Raw genomic sequence first — 21,064 nt, 5'->3', positions numbered from 1 at the left:
ACCTCTCCTCAGACCCCCTCTCATTTTCACCCGTCCTCGCACACTGTGGATTGCACGGCTGATCATTTTTTTTACTGAAACGTAAAGTATACTTGTGCTGGTTTGATTTTCCCCAAACATGTCTTTCATGTAGTTAGTCTTATTAAAATCCTTCCGTCTGAGAAGGCCGGAAAAGGTCGTCACCATCCGTTGCTCAGCCGCTCAAAATGAACATCTGCTGTCAAATGAGTATATTTCAACCATCCAGTTTCCTTTTGGATTGATCTAAGAAAAAAACAGGATGACTAAGAACCTCATGGACATCCTATTTCTACTTTGTGTTCTGTTAAAAGTTCAAAGCAGGAGCCACAATTAAGGAGTAATTTTTTAAACCTTTTACTTTTCAGATTTGGCCGTTTAGTTATAATCACTTGTCACTTCATCTTGCCATTCACTGCACATAATGTCTCAATTCTCTGCATAGTTAACTTCACCATTCATATTGTACTTGTATATACCCCCTATTTTTATTCATATTTATCTTATCTATTCTGTTTAAATTTGTATTTTGTTTCACCTTCTTCTACTTGTCTGTGCTGCTGCAACGCCTGAATTTCTCCTCTGGGGATCAATAAAGTATTATCCTATCTTATCCTATAATGTTGTTTCTCCTCCAAATATAAACTCCAGAATTCCAGAATTATCACCTACAGCAACAAAGCATCAATCTAAATCCATGCACACTAAAATAATTTGGTCTCTCTGATGTCTATAATTTCTGCAATGACCACAAACATCATTGATACAGTTAAGTCAGTATAGGGCAACCGCCTGCTTTTTACAGTTTGCTCTTCAGAACAATGATGTGCTATTGACAGATAGCAGACCATTGCTATGGGTTTGCCCAATGAGAGGGGCACCACTTAGCATAGTGGTTAGCTCAGTGCCCCTGGTACAGAGGCTGTTCTCCTTGAAGCGTACAGCCCTGGTTCAACTAACATGTGGCTCTTTTCTCACATCATTCCCCACTCACTCTCTCTCTCTCTCTCTCTCTCTCTCTCTCTCTCCCTGACTCTATCCACTGTCCTATTTGAATAAATGAATATATTCTTTATAGTGGCAATGTGGTTTATAAAAAGGAAGAATATTTCTAGAAACCTCACGGACTCTTCCTCAGTCTTGGCTATCCAAAATAGAAAGTATAGAATTCAGTTGGAGTCTTTATCATGGAAACCTAAATATTACACAACGCACACCTGCCCCAAAGTACAAAACAAAATCTACAAAACAATAGGGTATGTCTGAGTCAAAGTCTTTCAATACAGCGTCAAGGTGAAACAGTAATATCCTGACCAAAAACTGTCCCTGTCTGACACAAATGCAGCTGGCTGGCCTGGGATTAAAGTGTAATGACATGCTGATGAAAATGTACTGGGCCTTCCATATCTGTCTATGTTATGGTCTACTGTCCATGATTCAGCTCAGCCTGTTTGTATGGCCTACTTCACGTCCCTATAATCCTGTGACCTGTCAACTTCCTGTCTCTCCTCCGTTCAGCCTTAATCTCGCAGTGGTCAAGACTCTGGTTTTGGGATGATGGACTGTCGGGAAAAAAAATTGCCTTGGCTAGAATGTGACCCCCATATGAAACAAAAAGCAGGAAGCAAGCGGAAATACAGAGGAGAAATTCACATCCATCTAATTTTTCAATGTGTGCTCAGACTGTACTGTGTGTGTGTGCATGTTCTCCTTACTGCCGCCCCTGGCCTAATAATGTGAGAATAGCAAGGTCTGGGATTCTGGCATAATTATCCAAGAGTGTTAATTACAGGAAGAAATCTGAGGCAATTATAAGATCTCAAGCCACAACACTGGCACTGCTCTCACGACACGGAGACACAGAAAGTGTCTCACAGCACATCATGCCTGTTAATTGTTGATTTATCTGCAAACTTCAATATCACATTCAGAGTTTTGGATACCCAGTAATGACCGCACAGACCTACAGAGATAATTATTCTTTTGTTAAACCCAAATTGAATCCTTTCTCCTTTCTCCTATTTTTCTTCTGGTTAATGTTTGTAAATGTTTTTTTTTATATCTACGAGCTGATGAAGAAGAATAGTAGATCCTGTATCTATGCCGTGTCGTCTGAGAGATGAGCTAATGCAAAAATGAGCTTCTTCTTTAACGGAAGCAAGAAGTCAAGCGTTTGAAGAAGAGAGAAAAAGAATTGATGCAAAATAGAGGAGCAAAAAATAAAGCTGCTGAGCATGTAAGAAAAAAAAAACAGAAATGAGAAAAAGAAGGGAAATGCCTTCAGAACTCTTTGAAAAGCTAAAAAAATAAAAAGAAATGTGATCATGCAAAAATGAAATTAGAAATTGAAGACATGATAGACGACGAGAGATTTTTTCACAAGGTGACAGATGAAAACAGAAAGCAGAGACGTGAGCTGGCTTAGGCAAGGTGATGAGGGATTATGCGTTTTGACAGAGCCACGGAAGAGAGAGAGCTTTGGAAATGTTTTTGATAAAAGTGAAACACTTCAGAGGAACACAGACTGTGACCAATGTATGTGTGAGTGAGTGTGTGTGTGTGTGTGTGTGTGTGTGTGTGTGTGTGTGTGTGTGTGTGTGTGTGTGTGTGTGTGTGTGTGTGTGTGTGTGTGTGTGCGTGTGTCCTTAGATGGCTGTTTGACAGCCGCACTCTCTTATCTTTCTGGCATAAATCGCAACTCAAGAGAGATTCCATCAACGACTCCACTGCTGCTGTCCAATACTACAACTCTGACTAATAGGACGGCATGCACGCTGACAGCAAAAATCACAAGTATGCACTGATAAATTCAGCTAAAAATCAACATGTGCACTGTCAGCCGAGGCTCTGCAGGGACTTAAAAGTGAACCTTGGCAGGTGACACCAGGTTGTCAGCTCCTGTGACAAAGGCTTAGGGAGAGGAAACAGAAGGAATGAGGAGGAAGAGTACATTGAGGATGAAGAGAAGGAGGAAATGGTGACTCAGCTGCTCTCCCTGAAGGCCTTCAGGAGAAAGAAAAGAAAGAGAGGGATGAAGTGGCATCATGCTACCTCTGCTCTTCAAGGAGACAACTTTAAAATTTCACTCAGAAATAAAAGACCGAAGTCTTGGATAACTCTTCAGGCGAAATTTACTTTGAAAATAACAACAGATTCCAGAGCAAGGATCAAAAATCAGTGTCCTTAAAGAGGATCATTGTGCCATGCCATCTCACCAACCATGTCTGAGGGCCATGACTTCACGGCTTGTTATCTGGAATGCGAGGGGGTCTCGAGCGTCTCTAGGTACCGCTACAGGCACAGAGTAATTGGGCTCTGCCTGCACATTAAACATAGATCCGACCTGACATCACACAGGAACTCAGCACTGGGTGTACTGGGATAAAACAGAATACTAGATGGAGTTAGAAACACGCTGTCTGCACCACACCAAGAAAATAGTTGTGCTTGCAAACAGAAACAACCGCAGCTACATCCTGACATAGAAATTATTCACAGGCTCTCTGGAAACTGTTTACTTGCCGCCTTCCCCACATCGAGGCAGAGGATAGATGCATGAAAGTGGTTCTGATGAGACAAAAGCAAGAGGCAGTGGGAGGGTAAGAAGAAAATCCTCTGTAAAACAGCTATGGGTGTTCACTATATGAGAGTGAAGGGAGAGCATGGAAAGCTGCCGCCTTAGAAAGAGATGAGGTGGTTCTGACAGTGTGTCATGAAAGCACACTGATCTCTGATTCTGTGATCAATGTTTTTTCATGAAAATATCAAATGATGAATAATTCATTTAGAACCAATGACAGGCCTGTGAAGACGAGCAGAGTGTCAGACCCATGCAACCCTCTCTCACTGCACCGCTGCTGTCGCCTTTGATAAATTCATGACGTCCCCCTGATGTCCAGAAGCAGGTTGTCCTCTTCACCCCAAAGTGTGGCATCATCACAGATCAGCAACATGGGCTGTGTAAATAAAAAGTGGATGTAGCCCTCTGGGGCTGAAATATTAGGTCAATGCAGAAGTGCAAACGGACACTCCAATGGTCTATGAAAATGAATTTGGCATCACGATTAATGCGTTAACACTGACAGCCCTAGAATAATATACTAGATCTCGCTTGATTTACCACCTCAGTAAACATTATTCTAGCGATTTTATGCTATCAGTCAGGACTCTCAAGTCTGTCTTTATAAGGCATGATTTCAAGTTTGTAAATGATGGTCCCATTTTTTTTAGTTATGTGGAAAATAAAGCAAGGTATGTTTGGGGCTTCTTCTTATTGACTAGCTGTTACCTGTCTAGCAAAAGTCCACAAATTCATCTTGATCCTAAATGAATAAAATCTTCAATTTGTAGACAAAGTGAGAAGGAGATTTTTTTTCCATAATTCATTAATTAACTGTATCCAGTCAACCCACCCCTCTCAAGTGGCAGAGTCAGGATTCAGCCAGTGTCTCGTAATAGTTTGTTATGAGCAGAAATCAGGATGTAAATGCAAGAGTCAAAGGGAACTTTCAAATTAAATATGCCTTCCAGCATTTTGTGGATATTTTCCAGAGATGTCTTCATTGCTGGACTTCGTCTTGCTACGTCAACTTCTTATAAATAGTCTGTGATCAGAAAGCACATCTTTTATTCCATTGATGTGGACGTGTTTGTGTTCACAGCAGCATGCACACATTCTCATGATTGACAGATTATAGATCATAAAAACAGAACGAGTACACGGTGTTCAGCTCTTTCACAAGCGTACAGTCTGTGTGATGCTACAAACAAAAGAATAGAAACTCGCCACAGCAGTGAGTCAGTTCGAAGCAGAGATTCTCAGCTGACAACTTCTGATCAGGCAGGCAGGCGGAATCCTTATGTTCCCACAGAGAGAGAGAGAGAGAGAGAGAGAGAGAGGGAGAGTGAGGAAGAGGAAGAAAGCTATGGAGGAAGAGGATCCACAGTCTGTTAAGCACAATCTCATCACACCCATCTGTCACAGTTACGCATGAACACATACAGCTGCAGATTTATTAGTTCAAATGATGCAGAAACAAAGCAGGGGGAGAGATTTTTCCTTTCAGGCTGTGACTTATTTTTTTCAAAAAACAATCTGCAAAACTGTATTTGCCATAGAAATATGTCAGCCCCCCTCTCTGTGAGGCTGCATGAAAAGACTATTTCACATCTTATGGTACATGCACACGCAAAATCCTGAAAAAAGTCCTGAAATATTAAACGCTGCAAAGTTCAATATTCTACGAAGCAAAATATCCGGAGTGAAAAACCTCTGTTTCACATCAAACTAAAAGGTCACCTGGAGATAGCTGCACAGCACCAATTAACAGCTCAATAACGAAGTAATGTGTTACCTTTCTTGTCAGCAGGCAGATGGTCGTAACACCTTCTAGCTACAAGCTCTAAAACACTAATGAACACAGGAAGTACAACAAGACATTTCTGACCTCAGAGTGAACTCTAATCATTGAGACATAAGTAAGGACCCAAGCAATCGAATCCCTCTGGTGATGAAAATCTTTAATGATGATACAGATTATCTCTTCAGCGCCTTGCAGCAGTCAACCAGTAAGGAAGATGTATTGCAGCCTGTCACCTAATGACTCAAGAGAATTGAGAGTTGACTGGTGAAGAAGAAAAGTCTGTTGTAATATGAAACATCTATTATTAAACATTGTTTAATATTGCAATCAGTTAAAGAATGTGTATTTGCTATATGTCACAGTGTTCATGTTTATCTGCTGTTCTACATGTTTTACACATGACCTGTGTTTGCAACATTTCCCTCCTAAATCCAGATCCAATCCAAAAAGTGTTTTTCTTTCCACCACTGAAATGGCACCAATTAATCTGAGGTTAGCTGGCCCCTAACTTAAATTTTAGCTGACTGCATTAAATTATGTAAAACTGTAACCATTATACATAGACCTCCTTACATAACATGTACGCATGCTGAGTGAGAAAGTATTACTTGTTGACATACAAAGTTTTATTGCAATAAATTCAGATTTTTGCGACTTGTGATTAATCACACAGCCTTCTTATAATCACACAAACATAGGGGACTTTGATCTTATCTAACTGTCTTGCAGATTAAGAATGATCTAATTTCCCCAACATGTTGAAATCGAAAAGATCCTCTGGTGAATGACATGTCTGTAAGGTTTCAATCCCAGCTTTGAATCTTTTGTTTCATTCCTGTTCTCTTCCAGGAATCAAACGAGCAACCAAACTCACACGAAAGCTTTCAAAGGAAAAGAGCAAAGGAGCACTTGAAAAAAAAAAACAGAAATGAGAACGTAAATCAATTAAAGACAAACAGCTACATGGAGCAGTTCACTCTCATCCGTCAGTTCTACTGATCTCCACTTCAGGAGGATTGGTTTGATCAACTGATTATCTGATTTATGTTAAGCGGCTGAAACGAAGAGTCGGCTCTAGCTACGACTGAGAGAGAGAGAGAGAGAGAGAGAGAGGAGTATTATGGGTTAATGACTGATATGAAGATGCAAAGAGGCATGAATATTTAATCTTCATTTAAACCGACGAGATATTTAATATAGGTTCACAAAGTTCAGGGACCCATTTCTTAATGAGGACAAGAGAGGTATGCAGAAAAAACCTGAGAGCGCTCTATGAACAAAAACACAGACGTACATTTCCAGTGCAGCATGGAGTGTTTATTTCTGCACAAAAAAATCACACTGATCTTTTTCTAAACAACCATCATCTCCACAAAAATGTCAGAATGTATGCTCTAGAATTTAAATACACCTGAGTGATCAAATGATAGTGTTTATGAGCCGTGCACAGAGTCAAGTTCGTCTACCACAACGAGTTCAGTTCATCAGTCAAATTTCAGGACAAAAAAATAAATCTCAAATCTGATTGTCAATTGTTCATAAATTATTTCAGAGAGGCGAGTGATGTGTGTGTGTGTGTGTGTGTGTGTGTGTACATGGAGATGCAGCTACACTCTACAGGCATCTGAATTTAATTACCTCTCGATTCTCGATTCAATCAGAGGATGATTTCTCAAATCCCACATAAGCGAGCAAAGCTTCAGGGCTGACAAGAAAAAGAGGAATAGAAAATGGTAAATGTGTGTGTTTTGGCTCCGACCTCAGAATCAGTCTTACACAAGAAACACACTACATGTCCTGTGTTAATCTAATTTCATTCATAATTACATAATAGAAGAGAGCTGATTAAAAGAGCTATCTCGTGCGCGGGGCCCGTGGAGGGATGGTTTGAAAGATGTGTGTAACTTGAGTCGACCCGCAGGACACAGCTGGCTCTTCGCAGATAGAGTCGGCCATGTCTGCCTGGCTCAGCTGCCGCAAATGTGCCAAATAACAGGCTGATACCCTTTCAAGAATACATAAATAACAACTCTGGAATCTACACCAAGCGGATTAATATATGTATGAATTCGGGGATTCAAAGTTTTGATTCTATCAAAGCTTTTAGGGAAACTTCGGAAATAATTCTGAAAATGTGCTTTTTGCAAAAACGCGGTTAACGATTGTGAAAGTTATGTATGAATAGATAAAAGCAGCTTTTAAACAAACTGTGCGCAAGAAACTGTCCTGACATTTTAAAAGCAGACCATCTTTTAAAATCTGTTTTATTTCATATAAAGCAGCAAAACAATTCAAAAACAATTTGGACGAGGAGACAGAGAGGATTTTATCACAAGGATGAAAACAAAAAAAGAGCCCTTTGATGCCCTGCGAAGTGCTTTTTTTAATAGCTAAAGAGAGGTTACGTTATGTATCTCTAATTGAATCATGTTATATAAGGATTTTCTGATGCAGCAGCAATGATTTGACTGTAGACAGTTTGCTTATAGATCAGGTGTTGTGATGTGTTTGTGAAGACAGTGCTGGGTGTTGCAGGGATCAAAGAAGCTGATAAGGATACACTGCAGTACAAATGCCCTTTCCCTTGTTTATCAGCCTCCTCCAGCTCACAGCTTATTAGACCATCACTGCCAGCAATGCTGCCATATGAATACTGTCTGTATCACAGACGGGGGGAGGAGGACAGTTAGGGACAAAGCTGAGTGCACAGTGAGGACAGGACAGGAATGAGTTCACCCTGTAGGTGCACTCAGTCTGTTGAGTCACAAAGTTGACTTTTTAGAAAGCAGTGTTTGAATGTCTTTCCAGAGAGTGAGTGTTTTAGCACTTAACATCAGACAGAAAATGACTGTGAGAAAAGCCAATCATCATATTTTTACATAATTAGCCATATTCAATGAAGATTTCCAAAATTGGTTTGAGAATGATGAATCAGTCCAGCCATCAAAACAAACATCATGTAGGAATTAAAGAAGTTAAAGTAAATGGACTGTACTTGTGTACTGTATACTGCTTTTCTAATCTTCGGACCACTCAAAACGCTTTTATGCAACATGACACAATCACCCATTCACACACATCCGCACACTGATGACAAAGAATATAATTTAATTCCCATCAGAATGAACTCATCTCATTCATACACATTTACACACTGCTGGCTATGCCATGGGAAGCAATTTGGAGTTCAGTGTCTGGCAGAGTGCTCCTTCAACATGAAGTCCTCTGAGCTGGGATTGAACAGCCAACCTTTCCGATCGAAAAACAAACAACTTTACTACCACCCCTAACATGCCAAAGAAAGCACACCTTAGTACTGTCTCTAAATGGAACTATTACAAACTGAAGTTACTATAATTAACTCAAGTTTTCTATTCAAGGCTGCCATACTCTTTGTACCAGCTGAAGACTAAACTCCTGAAAAGTGACAATTAGATGAATGGCATCTCCCACACTCACTATCCCACATTTCCGGTTGATCTCTAGCTGCCCTATCAAATAAATGCAAAGGAAAACTTTAAAATATAAATGTTTCATGAAATGGTTTGTCCAGTGGAACCCACTCACCATATAGTTATACATCATGTTTTGGCATTTGTTTGCCGCCTTAGTACCTCTGGATAATATTTTTGAAAAACTCCTATAGAAATGGTTTAGTTTAGCTTATTGAACTATTGGTAATCTGTGATGCATTCCCTACAAAATTGGAAAATCCGATATCTGTTGGGCTACAAATGAAAGTGCAACAGTTACTGAAAAATGTGAAACAATAGAGACATGTTACTGATTTGCAACCCTTCAAAGGTAGGTGGGTGTTTCACTGTCTTGACATGATGGTGGTGATTTAAGGAGATTCACTAGAAGCTGTAGCTTACTCGAGTCAAAATCAATCATTTATCATCCTCTCCTGTCAGGGCTAACAAAGCTATGCAGAGTGAAATCTCTGGCCTCCTTTTCAATCCGGTCTTATGATAGTAGAGATGATTCTCTCCTGAGCAGCAGGAGCCTTAAACTCTATTTTCTCCTGCAATCTCGGTCATAATGGTCGATCCATAGTGGAGAATATTGTTTTATGGCTGGCCAGCCTCAGTGCTTCAAGCTGCCAGCAGCAATAGAAATATATAAAATGAAATGAGGCGGAGAGAGCGACAAGTATATAAACTCCTCAAATACCCTGCTCTTGATCCCATAACACAACTCGTGGTCCAGACACTTTGGTCTCTGTTTCACTCAAAGACACACAAATGAAAGTATCCCTACAACCAAACCATTGAGTGTCTCTTTTGCTTCACATTGTTGAGAGAGCCATCCCCTAATGACAATAACCTTATGTAAGTAGAAAAAGATGTAGTAGTTTCTGAAATCCTTTTACTGTAACTGTGTAAGCACTGCCTTCATACACTCATGAGAATCCTTGGCTCTGCTTTTAGTACTTATGTAATCCACGGCCATCTCATCACACATTCTTTCATCCCGAGACCTCAGTAGACATGAAATATGCAGCATCCAAAGAGCAACTACTGTTTTTCTCAACCTTCAGCTTCCTCTGCAAGACTGCAGTCCTCCTGGGCCGACCCAGTAAAGTCAAACAGAACATTTCTTCTGCTAAAAGAGGCCAAATGTGATAAGTGATGACTTATGAGTAATACTAAGAGAGAGGAAACACTCGGGTCAAATCATTAAGAAATGAAAAAAATCAGATTAGTGAAGAGTTAGACAGCCATCGTGATGCTTAATAAAGTGTTAAATTGGAGATGGTTAGAAAACAAACATTCGGCAAAGATGAATTCTCTCCAACTTCACAGCACGTTTATAGCTGCTGTTAAACTAGGTTGATATATTTTTTTGATTTGATTCTGTTGGTTTTAAATATGCCTGATGAAGGGCAAGGGCCCGAAATGTTCCATGTGGTGATTTTCCATTAAATGTAATATAATTGGAGCAGCTTCTGGTATGCGGACTCCATTTTTCTATCTTTTTGAAGTTTTTCGTTCAGCACCCAGTTCTTAACTTTTCGGATGTGCTTGCCGTTTTGATATTTTGGTTTTTAATAACAGAACATGACCCTAACCGTCTGAAGAAATGGCACTTTATACAACATATGCACATACAGCACAATAGCACAGATAGATAGCACTCACTGCTTCACTGTGAGACTGACTTGTATAAAGCCTCGACCTACTTCAGGTAAAGGTCAATAGCATGGTTTAGAAAAGGAGTTACATTTATGTTATGTCATGCAGCTGATATTTCTCTTCGGAGTGGTTGCTATCTGGGGATACTTGAAGAGCAGAGTCTGCCGCAGGTACGGGGGAGGAGGGGAGGAGGGGAGGAATTGTAAGGAAGCTCGAGAATTTGACTAAAATCATGATGCAATTAAAAAGTATCTATATCCACATTTTTGTCAGCTTTATCAAAAAGCTGAACAACGCATATTGTAGCAGTAAAAGTAATGGAAAATGCCTAATATGCCTCTCGAAGTATTGGAAAAATATGGTTTGATTGCTAAAAGAAATAGAAATTGATAGTTAGCTAAAAGGACACAATATATGTTTGACACTGATCCATAAGTTAAAGATAAATGCTTGAAAAGGTGAGCTTTAAGTACAGGGATTTTATAACTAAACATGATCAGTACACTGTTCCACAGTTTGACTGTGTGGAAATCTGATGTTACCACAACATGATAGGTGCTGAATGCATTCAAATTTGAGCCACAGGTCATTTGGACTGTGATAGGAGTGAAGTGGTGTGGTGGTGATAAACTGAATAAACAGCACAACCAACTATATTCTGCAACATCCACCTGAGGAAGTATGGTGATGCTATTAAACCCCATTGCTACAGATGGCCATGGTTGATGACTCAGAGCCAGTGGCAATAGACGATGGCATCCCAATAGGGTGATACTGTAAGTGGTTAAATAGAAAGCTACAGTAGCATACGAGTTAAGAGTCACTTTAGCTTTCTATTGTAACAGTTAATAGGTGAATGCAAACCCACAGATGTGAACACTGATACATTTGTTGGGGAAAAGATAATCTAAAATAGCTATTTTATTCATCTTTCAATCTATCTGATAACCCGGTCAGCATTCCTTTATCAACATGATTGTCAAATGAAGCATCCAGGTTTGTGAATAGATGACTTTTGAGGCCCAGATGCTCTCTCAGCTCTGCATTGAGGTTTCCTGAATGTCTGTGAGGGCATTACAGCAGTCAGGGAGCGGGAGGACAGCCAGCACCCGTTGGCCTGTGATCGTTCCAGCTGGACAACTTAACAGAGACAGCGGACATGTCAGCGTGCCTACAGGTATCTGACTTCCCCTCTCTGTTTCCTCCTGCACAACTCTATGACTTAATACCTCGTCCCTCGCTCCTTACTTCCCTCACCATAAGAGCAGCAGTGCCCTCACCCTGCTGACAAAAGATGCAACTCTGCTTTTACAGCCCTCGTAAATACTCCACAGCTGAAAAACAATGAGGCTGGCCATTGGCAGAGTAAAGCAGAGGTTATGTCACAATTGAGCACGTCTGACAGCTTTATGTGCTACAGAAAGGATCAAAAGGAAGAGGTAAGTGTAGGTGTAGTAATGGACAAGACTAACTGATTCAACAAAGCACTCTGAGGGCCACATAGACCCGTCAGCACACTTTTCATTACTGACACATAAATCTGGCAAATAGGGAGGCTAAGTGGCACCTCGGGTACCATTAAGAGCTGTCCTATAATTGCCTTCTCTTCAATGCTTGTTTTTTCTTCTTGATTTTTAGACAGTAAAAGCTACTGCGGCTCTCTTTAGGCAGGCAACAGACTATGATGCTTTGATGACGTGCGGCACAACAATGTTTGTGCAACTCTTTTCTGAAAATACATTTCATCTCAAAAAATGAAAAATGATAACAAATTGTTCTCACAACCAGTTGCAGCCAAGCAGGCCATCACAAACACGTTGGGAGTTCTTAACTCTCAATGGCACTTCTAAAGGACAGAAAGGAGCCAGGGATTTAACAACCATCCCTACAATAACCTAAACCAAATGAGCTCAAGAGCAAAGTCCCCCTAAAACACGATCTAGTTAAGTCATAGTGAAACACACTTCCACTTTCTCCCATTTGAGTTTAGGGTACCCTTCCACCACACTTACTTAGCGTGTCACAGAATAAAGGCCTAAGATGTTTTTATTTGATTGTGGAAATTCTCATTCACAGACAGAAATGTAAATAATGGTTGGGGTCATTTAAAAAGTTAATCCATAAAACGCATTCACCCTCAGTAATTTATATGGGGGCTGAGTCCTTCACCAAAAAAATGTATCAAAAGTATTTCAGAACAGCACACCAAATTCACTCTTTCATCTTCTACGGGTTTGGGTTCATTTAATAGAAATTCAAATATGCACAATCTACCGTGTGTGGATCTCTGCATCTGCATAATAACAACAATCTATCTTTGCAAAAGTAAAACATTACTACCTGTTACTCGTGAGATGAAAATCAGTGTAGAAATAGGTGCCTGCAGGGGTACGCTGGTAGCCTGACGGCATAGTTATAGTCCTGCCAGGGACCTCTGTAGCATACTGCCTCCTTATTACCTCTACAGTCATTTCTCTACAACCAACCTTCCAAAAAATGCCCTAAAAGCCAAGGTACTGTAAAACAAAAGCCATAAAACTTGTGGACATCGCCATTAATTGCATATCAAATCTTCATCTTATTTCACAATTATCTAAGAAACAGAAAGACATCTGTACACTCTCAAGTATAAATTGCAGTAAGTGTATGTTTTTCAGTGGAAAAGCTAAGTACCTGACATATTTGGAATAAGATTAAAGCCGAACCATAGTCAGAGCTTACCTATAAAAAACAGCTTATTTCTAGAACTGCACTAAGCAGCGAACAGAGCCACATGAATGCAGGAGCAGAGCTGGGAGAGGGCTGAGCAAACACAGACAGGGGCTTAGGATGTATCATACCGACGACAGGCACCAAGCCTCTCACACTGAGATGACTGCAGGGATCGATCAAAGGCTGCCTTCCCCTCTCTAGCCCACGTTTAGATCATTAAAACCTAATTGAGAAGTGGTAACACCTATACACACGCGGAGGGGGAGACGGAATGACTGTGCGTGGATACACAATCTCAAGGATGACAATAGGACAGCACGGCCGGTGTGATACAATGAACCTCGATGTCCAAGTGAGTAAGAGAGCAAATCGATCAGCCGGGGCTGCACCATGAGAGAGAGAGAGGGGCGAGGGGACAAAGTAGTGTCAGGGTAATCAGAGGTTGAAACTTGCGCTCAGCAGGTCATTCGTTAAACAGAATCCTGACATACACACACACACACACACACACACACACACACACACACACACACACACACACAAAGTGCACTGGATGAAAACAGAGACAAAATGCAGCGGCAGCAAGTGAAAGCAACACATCAAATAGACTGCATGTGCATGATCTCTCAGTGCAGCACAAAGAAGTGTCACACAGCATATGGAGTAGGGGAAAAAATAGATGAGTGTATGTGTGTGTGGAGTAAAACGTGTGTGAAGTTGGCTCACCCGGGACTATAACTTGCACTGTGCTCCGTCCACATCTGTAAGCCTGGAGGAGGTGCTCTGTTCACTGCTTGCCGTCTGCTCCAGCTGGGTCTGTGCAAGATGATGCTGCTCCACCAGTCTCTCCGGCGGTAAGCGTCCTCCACCTCCTCTTATTCTTCTTCCTTCTCCAGCAGCAGCAACAGTGGACTGCATTCACTCACCTTCCCTTCTTCTTCTTCTCCTCCGCACAGAGCTGCAGTTGAATTATCTACCGCCTCCAAAATGAGCTCCCTGTTCCTCTGTACGGTGAAGGCAGCAGGAGCTCCTCTGCCAGCGGGCTCCCGGCACTGTGTCTCGGAGAAGCGGTGAGGGCTGCCACCGGCGGCGGGAAGCAGCTCGGACTGACGATGTGTATGAGTGTGCTGGCATGTGTGTGTGTGTGTGTGTGTGTGTGTGTGTGTGTGTGTGTGTGCGTGTGTGTGTGTGTGTGTGTGTGTGTGTGTGTGTGTGTGTGTGTGTGGTGTGAAGCGTCGCGTCGCGCGCGCGCGCTATAGCGTGTGTGTGCGCGCGAGCGTATGGGTTTGTTTGAAAGCGGACCTGGACGCCGCTCATTACCTTTGGGGCTCATCTGAACTGCTCTCTCTCTCCCACTCTATCACTATGTTACTCGGGCAGCTTCGTGCTGCGTTCATGTCCTGTGGGGAAAGGGATGACAAGATATCTGTTTTAAAATTCAGTTGACTTTTGGATGGTGGGTTTACTCATTCACTCATAAGGGATAAAAGTGACTGAATAATACAAATAGATACATATTTCAATAAAAGGCTAAAGAAAAGAGCATTTAATGTATGGATTAGGTAGAAACTATTCTTTAAAAAGCCTAGTCAAGCCTTTTCAGCCTATTGCCTTTAAGAACTTGATTTCATATAACCCCCAACCATCCCTAACATGTTTTGCTAATTAGGCCTATCAATAAATTTTGCTATCTAGCTGGTTGGTAGGCTAATTCATAAAATTGCATTACAATAGCCTATAGACTATTGCTTTGTTTGAACCTCATTTTAATTTTCGGGCAACAAAGGGCAGCATATCAATTTATAAACACACCTCTCAGGCATAATCACATTGTAATGTAGCCCATTTGTAATGAACATAAGTTAGCCTGAATACTTTTTACAGGCTACATTTAGTTTTGATACCAAGCTTCATGCCCAATACTTAGGCTACTCCCCTTTTGGGGTCGCTTTAAGTCTTAAAACCTTGCACACAGACACACAGACATAGGGCGTTAAACATGTCACAACAGAAGACGAGCAAGTGGAATTAAAAAACATTAACTAAATTTATGTCTGCTTTCAATTAAGATTAGTCAGCTCCAGGGTCCTGGCATAAGGGCTTGCTCACTCCCTGTGACTTACTGGGACACTTAATGAAATAGCCCTTTTTAATGTAATTATTTGAAAGAGTAACTCTCTTCCAGGGCAAGGGTCAACCTGTATAATTTACCTTTCAAAATTAAGGATTTAGATCTCACATTGAGATTTCTTAAGGTACAATATCATTATAATAGGTGTATTCATTCTTTTACAAGTTAACAAATCTTGAACCCATTTTGGCCTCAACCTGTCTAGTCCAATTTATCTCCCATAGTGCAAAAATTATTATACTTTTCAACAGACTTTTTTAATCTACAGTATGCCAGCTCTTGGGGAGCAATTTGAAACTGCTCAAGCACACTCGTGGAGTCTGAGAGCAAACCTTTACAGCCAACTATATCAACCCACTCTGAGGCAACAGCTGCCCTCAAGACATTGAGACTTTATACTGGAGAGAGATATATGGTGAGCCATTTTGAAAGTGTTGACAGCTGGATTGTATTTCAGTTTATGGGAAGTGAAGAAAGATGCTTTTTCCATTTAAATCTCTATGGGACATATGCTATATGTTGTGCACTGCATGTGCTGATGAATGCATTTCTGAAAATGACCAACCAAACTCCACAGTATTAGCTGCAGTGAAAAATATTGTGCAACATGATATAGTTTGGGCGGTTGTATAGAGTAAAAATAATACAAATAAAGTGAACAACTCAGCATCAAACCTGTTTGTTTGAGTTACACGTTTTTCTGTGACACAGATTTTTCAGACATAGAAAAAGAAAGCATCACATGCTGCATATAGTGATGGTATGGACTCAAAGTTGTATATATCAGCATCAATAGTATCATATTAGCATATAGTTGGTCTGACTGCACTTAGGATGTAGATATTGTTAAAGTTTTAAGCAGACTGGGCACTTTTCCCATTCCATTCATTCCTAACTCGAGAATAAGGAGTCCTATTTTTACTCTAGTGCACACAAGGTGGGGAAGACTCTTAGTTTTCCTTCAGGCATCCTTACACATCTTTTACTTTCCACTTGCCGCTTTTTAACCAAGCATAAATCAGAGCCCGAGGCAGTGCAGGCACGTCATATTCAGGTGAAAATGGAGACTTTGCCACATATCTCCACCTATCTGCAGTCTGTGCTGCCGTCCTAAAAGGAGCACAATGGAGCTCTCCTTTTGCTGCTGCAGTCTCTGTGCGTGGTGGTTTCTAATTCCTGGAGTGTTGCTCTCCAGAGTCGACTGAAAAAAATATAGAGGAAGTACAAGGGTTGGTTATTATTACTAAATCTGACCATTGTAATTAGTAACCTCATTTTGAAGCTGTTCCTTTTCAATTGCTTGACAAGTGACCTTCATGAATGTCATTTCCTCTCCAACCATTTCCTTGGTTGGCTGTAAGAGAAAAGCTTTGATGTGAGGTGGAGGATACTGTCTCACTTGGCTGAGGTCTCTGCAGCAGCTTTACAATAATACACACAGCACAGTAATAATGAGCATGCCTTCTCTTTGCATGCCTCAAACCTGAGGGCAGCACTGAAATCACGTCCACTTTGGGTTCCAGGGGCTTTCTCTGGCTGAATATTTTTAAGGTTTTCTGCAGAAGTATTGAGGGCGTGGGTGTTGATAAATATGTTATGTATAAAACATGAAGGCAGTGTACCCGCCTACTGTGCAGGTTGAAAAGGCTCTACATCAACTCTAGGACTCCCTGGTCATTTGTCAAACTGAAAGCCCTGCTTACTCTCACTTTCTTTGTGTGGATGTGATGGACTGAGTAAAAAAATAAAATAGAAGTTATGGTCCTGGGTTTAAACGCTGTGGTACTCAGGAAGAAGATTAACACATTTATATGAGAACAGTGAAGTAGTGTTCTTATATAATACTGAAGTACTGGTACTCTGAGATCTACCTACATCTGGTCAACTGTATATCCAATATACGTTATTCACTTTAATTAATTTCATTTCATAAAGGTAACTTGGAACCTTATATAAGATTGCTAATATTTACATGGAAGGAAATACTTTCATGAATGAAAACCCTTTATTCAGAGATAATAGCATTACTTTTCATATCGTGCATGTCCTGAATTTTTATCATTAAATCCATTTTATTGCTGATCTTGATAAAATTTGCTTTGCTTTTTTTGTACTGTAGGAAAGTTTGGCAATATGTTTGGACAAAAACACAGAACCTGCCAAAAGACACAGCCTAGTGTGCAAGATAAGAGTTTAAATTATGTTAATGTTCTGTATAAGTTCAATTTAAGACCTCTTTTGTTATGAATGAAGGTCTTTAGTTTTCTTATGTCTGTTTTCGAGAGAGTGTCACTCACCCCTTAAAGGAAATAAAAAAGAAACCTTTGTTTACGGCCGTTTACCATTGAGCAGAATACTGGCATTTGATTGTGGTTTGATTAATGTGTGTTAATGTTGGGATCCATTTTAGTTGATAAATACATGCTCTGCATTTAGTATGTTATTCACTTTTTCTTTCTTTCTTTTTGCGCTAATTATTAACGATTCTTCTCGACAAGGCCAACTTCCTTGGTGAGGATTGTGCTTTTATGAACGTGTGCACATTACCAAGATGGATTTTGCGATTGGGAGGATGTAATGGTTTTCTTTTTGTATTTTTTTTAAACCAGCCAAAGTAAAGTTAAATTAACTTTTTGACCCCCTATTAGTCAGCTATTCTTTGTTCTGTAATTGTGCCCTGTTGGGATGTATGCTTATGAGCAGGAAATGTAATGCAGAGCTCCTTATTAGCAGGGTATTAAAAACAAAACCATCTCTAACATTTGACATAGAATGATAATATGTACTCTCAGATTTGCAGAAACACACTGCTATGTTGTGAAACTGGAGTCCATAGCAGGTTTATGTGATTAAAATCTAGTGCACCAGCACTTCAGGCAGCATCAACAGTTAATCACTATAATAAGCATGGCTTTAAAAGTAAGTAATATCAAGTTCAATATCAATCAGCAGTGCAATATAGTGGAATATTAAATTATATAGTGGAATATTTAATTTGTCTGAAAGAAGGAAATTGCATCAGCAACAGAAAACAGATGCCACATGTAGACCCTTATCAACACTAAGTGAAAGACGTTTTAGCATATTCCTTTAACAACATCAGAAAAGAACATCAACGATGATCATTAAAATCATTACCATCAATTAATACATCAAGCTGCACTTACACGTTATTTCTGTCAACATGGTGTAAACAGAAAAACAAACATTAGAGCTCCACAGAGCAGTTATTTACTATAGCAGCATGGCTTTAAACATCAACAAACACCGCTCACCTTGAGAGAGGGCCATTAGCAAAGACTCAGCAAACCCTTCTGACAGCATTACATCTCAAACATTCCCCCACTCAAATAGAAAAACAAAAAGCTGAAGGCCTTGGGCTACTTAAAGCAGTTCTGCCTATTAATGCACGCCCACTCTCTCCAAACAAAACACAACAACAAAGACAAAAGGTCCAGCTTTCAGTGAATGGAGGACAAATAGATTCAGCAGCAGCAGGATGAGGCACATGTCGACTTTCCTTTTCTTGAGAAGTAATTATGCCAAAATTCAGAGTGCAGAAAGAAAACTGTTTATGAATATATGAATGTCATTAAGTTTTAGTTTTATTGCAATCCTTTGGTTTAATGGACCCATCTTTGTAAACTGTGGAAACGTCTAGATGTGAAAATGCAGTTGCTTCCATACTCTGACATGTGACCTTTTTGTCTGCTCAGAAAACACACGTTTTCAGGTCACCAGGAGTTCAAGCAAAGAGTGTCATTCTCCTGTTTTGTCTGAGCAGTTTTTATATTGCAGAAGATGTTTTGATCATGAAGAAAATGAAGACTCAAGAGTCCAGACTTTCTGCAGTACCTCTCTGGTGCTTTAAAATAACCTCCTGAGTTTACTAATTTCAGCTATTGTTGCAGGGCCCCCCATTCAACTTGGCTTGTTAGCATGCAAACATTTACTATAAGCACTGAACACCATGGACAAATGAAGCTCACGGCGATGTCATCAGTTTTGCAAGCATTGTGACATTAAACAACTGTTTGTACGAACAAAAATACGTCTGATGTTGGCACTAGAGGGATATTCAGAGAATTACCAAAGTTTTTTATAATTTATTCTGAGAGCAACTAAAATGCCTCAGATCTAAAGGCAATCCTGGTTAAAAGCTTATTCAAAACAATAAATGGGAACCTGCTGGTGACTTGCTGCATGGATGTATCTCAAAACAAAAATGAATAAATGCCAGAAAAATGTGATCATAGTATGTGATATATGTGTATTCAGTTGGCAACAACATACATTTTTTCACATTAAAAACCCTGGACAATTTCCATCAAATCAAATCTTGACATAGTCCAAACTGACCCTTTGACCTACGATCACACAGTTGAAGATTGTCTGTGTGAGACGCATTCTCGACTACTGGAAACAGTCTGTTTCACTTACAGTAATGTGACATTTCAAACCTTATGTGAGATTGTAAGACTAGTACGATTAGCTGGAGTAGACACTTCAGTAATGGTGAAATATTTTGCTTTGATATCACCTAATTGAATATAAGGACATTTCTACAATATTAACACGATAATGAAAATCTACAAAGACAACTGAAGCAAGCAGAAAAAAGAGTTTGAAGCAAGAAACTTGCAATATACAACTTTTTACCAACATTTCCACATACATTTATGTCCACTAGCTTGTTGTGAATGCTCCTGACAATTACCCGCTGATTTCAGGTCCACTGCAGATTAAAGATTAAAGACTGTTTAGTGTCTGGATGAAGGGATGCAGCTACTTGGGGTAATTTTTGGACATTTTCAGGAGTGCAGTGCATGTGGGAAAGGGGATATACAGTACTTAAAACACAGAAATCATACTCATTGAGGTGTGTGCTACTCCTGCAACAAGAATAATAAGAAAAAAGTTAAAATATTCTATATTTATAAGTTTTTCTAAACACATCAGAAAATGCAAAAAAAAAAAAAAAAAAAAAACAGGAATGAAATCAAAGCTCATGAAACAGTGACAAGGTGTGCGTGAGGCATCACATTTTTGTGCACCCATGTGTGTTATACCTGCTTTTCATGCACACCAGTGAGTGTTCAGGAGTTTGTCCTGCAGCCAAACAATGAGTTCCGTGCTGAGCCCATCTGGCCTTTGGCTGCTGTTGAAACTGGCAAGCAGGCGGCCAACCCATGCTGCAACCATAGGCGGAAATCACGGGGGGGACAGGGGGGTCCAGACCCCCCCAATCCTAGAAAAATAGATAATTGTCCCCCCCAGTAATGTAATCAGAAGAACAACGAATAATGAATGTGTGTGTGTGTGTGTGTGTGTGTGTGTGTGTGTGTGTGTGTGTGTGTGTGTGTGTGCATGCGTGTAACTGTGCAGACGTGCAAGCAGAGTGTTAGATCTTCGTCTGTGAAAAAAGGCTGCGTGAGTAATCGTTGCTGCTCAGATCATCTCCCTGCGCTGGACTCCCTGCGGCTGAGGGGAGCTCAGAGGTGGCACATGTACTTCACCAACAGTGCAGACATATTCAGTCAGTGAGTACATTCATCACGCTGCAAGTGTGAATGCACACAAACACACGAATACACTGAGAAGCTCACATGCTGTGTGTTTCTGCTGGTGTTGTGAGCTCCCGATTTCTCCTCTGTGCTGTCGTCGGTGCAATTAGAAGGACAAACTGTACACTGTGAGGACAGACA

General features: G+C 40.3%; 1 protein-coding gene across 1 annotated transcript in view; it reads right to left on the bottom strand.

The window, feature by feature from the left end:
• Nucleotides 1-14,090, bottom strand: part of lingo3a (leucine rich repeat and Ig domain containing 3a) — a 34,361-nt gene extending 20,271 nt beyond the window's left edge. Inside the window, exon 1 of the mRNA XM_061033395.1 lies at nt 13,955-14,090. The gene's annotated coding sequence lies outside the window, so the exon portion shown is untranslated. The remainder of the gene's footprint in view (nt 1-13,954) is intronic.
• Between the last annotated feature and the right edge of the window lie 6,974 nt (nt 14,091-21,064).

Source organism: Labrus mixtus, chromosome 3 (genome assembly GCF_963584025.1).
Source record: "Labrus mixtus chromosome 3, fLabMix1.1, whole genome shotgun sequence".
Lineage (NCBI taxonomy): Eukaryota > Metazoa > Chordata > Actinopteri > Labriformes > Labridae > Labrus > Labrus mixtus.
This window is presented reverse-complemented; position numbering and strand designations above follow the sequence as displayed.